This window comes from Diadema antillarum, unplaced genomic scaffold (genome assembly GCF_040938485.1).
Source record: "Diadema antillarum isolate AM-2024a unplaced genomic scaffold, OU_Dant_1.0 seq00000906_RagTag, whole genome shotgun sequence".
NCBI lineage: Eukaryota > Metazoa > Echinodermata > Echinoidea > Diadematoida > Diadematidae > Diadema > Diadema antillarum.
In genome coordinates, this window is record NW_027271764.1 from 246311 (window position 1) to 249057 (window position 2747).

Here is a 2747-nt window from a genome sequence, read left to right on the forward strand (position 1 = left end):
CTCACGGCCACGCAAATCTCTCAGCTCCTCTGCAAACATGCTATGCTCTGCATTATGCATTTAGACTGGATACGTCACTTTGCGATCACGTGACTCCTTCGCTATCCAAAACCGCGTAGCCATTATTGGGGAATCCCCCAACAGCCTGTTCAAGTATGCGTGTATACTAGTACCTACCTGTGTATTATGTCTTCCTGTCTGTGGCGTGTGTGCTTAGACATGCATTGTATAGGTCTTCGTGTGCATCATTCTTCTTCATCTTCTTCTGATTAAGTCTGCCTCCTTCAATAGACTGAAGATTCTTGCAGACTGGTGCTATTTACATTATAATACAATTTATTTACAGATATTTACAAGCACATAGAAAATATGACGAAAATAACTAGCCACTGTGATCAACCGTTAGACGGTTTCGAAATGATCCCACAGATGGCGCTGAAACAATTTCTGACGACAGGGAATTCCAGTTCCTTACAGTTTTTGGGAAGAACGAATGGCGATGCGATTCAGTTCTCGAATATGGTACCTGATAGGAGTGTGGTTGCGAGGCTCGCGTCAACTGAGTAGCCTGTTTGATAATAAAGTCCTGTGCTGAAAGAGGTGTGAGATTACTAGTATTGTGTATTTTGTACATCATAATTAGCCTGTCATTTTCTCTGCGCTGTTCCAGAGTGGTCCAATTAAGTTCTTGTAGCATTTTGGTGACACTCGAGGTGTTATGATAGCGATTTAAAGTGAATCGCGCAGCTCTGCTCTGGACCATTTCCACTTGGTGGATCAGGTTCTTGGTAGATGGATCCCAAACTGTGGAAGCATACTCAACAATTGGTCGAACCAACGTTTTGTAAGCTGTGACTTTAACATCAGAAGATTTTATGCGAAGATTGCGTCTTAGAAATGCAAGCACGTTATTTGCTTTATTGACGGTATGACATGACATGAAATGAAATGAAATGAAATGAAATGATAGGAATTGAAATAAAAAAAAAATACTTACAGTTTCACGGTTAGCAAATATTGATCTGTTTTTCACACAGCTCAGTCGATGGGGAGGGTCAACCTTCGTGGAGACTGGAAACCAAATACAACAGAATCGAGAGGATCAGCGTTCTAAGGGCTTCCTACTTCTACGCTGGCTGGAGAGCAAGTCAGCAACGAATTTTCGTTCCACAAAAAAAAAAAATGAATAAAAAATATGTAGAACCATAAGGACTTCGCGGGGAATCCCCAAGTCCAGGCATAATTAGAAGGTGTTGAGTGAATATTATAAGGGCATCAGCGGTTTTCAACGTCCTTGCCTTTGCGTGTGCGTGTGCTTACAATCCACATCTGCGTGTATAGGTATTACACCTGTAAATAAAATCATGCGTGGACACACGGGTTCATCTCATTCATTTTTATGATTATACTATAAAGGGATTGTACAAGTATTGGTTGAGACCTTACTTCAGGTTTCTAACGTATTTTGTTGAAATAATAAGAAACCTCTTATGAAATGTGACAGAGCATGTAATTCCAAGGGGAATTCAATGTTTCTTCAATGAAAATTGGTTTTGAAATTTCTGATCTATCAAAAAAAAAGAGCAATCCTATTGAGAGGTGGGACCCACCTTTTATTACGATGGCTTTGTTTAACTTTGTTTTTGGATGTCTCAGCTAAGACAGATTTTCATATCAAATAAACTTTGAATTCCTCTTAGAATGGCATGCTCTGTATACTATTTCAAAAGTGGTTTCTTGGTATCTCGCAAAAAGTTGAAAGCCAAATCCTCATATCCACCAATACTATACCATCCCTTTAACATGTAATCAAGGTTTTCTGCTCTTGTGAAATAGAAAAAAAAAACGAAACCAAAGCGACCCTTGTTAAGGAAAGGTATACAGTGAATGAAACCCGTGTTCGTCAATAGGAATACAACGAGTGGGATTCCCAGGCGTGTAGAGCTGCGAAACTTCCCCCGTCGACAACAACAACAAAAATATTGTTTCTCAAGAGGCTTTCGTATTTTTGTATCGATAAAAGATAAAAGAACCAGGAAACGTAAATAGAGAAGAGTCCTTTTCATGAAAGAATTAAATGGCTCGCCCTCATCTATCACAGAATCATGCCAAAGAAACTAAAATCTTAAAGAGACAATGTTCTACAAAGCAAATAGTGATTTCGATTCAATGTTTTTTTGTTCCTTCTTTTTGTGTAACAGACAATGGTGATATTAGAACACCGTCAAATCGGACACCTCGGCTCTAGTATACTAGTATACAAGAACAAGAATATGAAATCAGCCAGTTATCGGTGAGGGCAAATGAATAATCTTTTTTTAAAAGCATTTTGGGCATTTAAAGGGGCTCTATCAGAATTCACCTAAAGTGAGTTGTAATATACGCATCAGGAGTTGTGTGATCAACTTGTTGAGATACGCCCTTCATCCTAATGAAGAAAAGAGAAGAAGAAGAAGAAGAAGAAGAAGAAGAAGAAGAAGAAAGAAAAAGGAAAGGAAAGGAAAAGAAGAAAGAGGAGTCAATAGAACAAAATGACATCGGGCCATATAGGAGTCAGGGGCACGAGTCAGACGGCCCTCCAGTTAGAGACATAAAAAAAAATTCCAAGTTATAGATGTACGAGTCATACATGCACTCACGACGGCCACTAAGCCCACGAGTTATACGCTATCCACGAGATAAAGACACCAAGCGAAATAGGCCTACTAGCTCGACACTAAAGTAGAACAAACCCATTATGAGCTAGA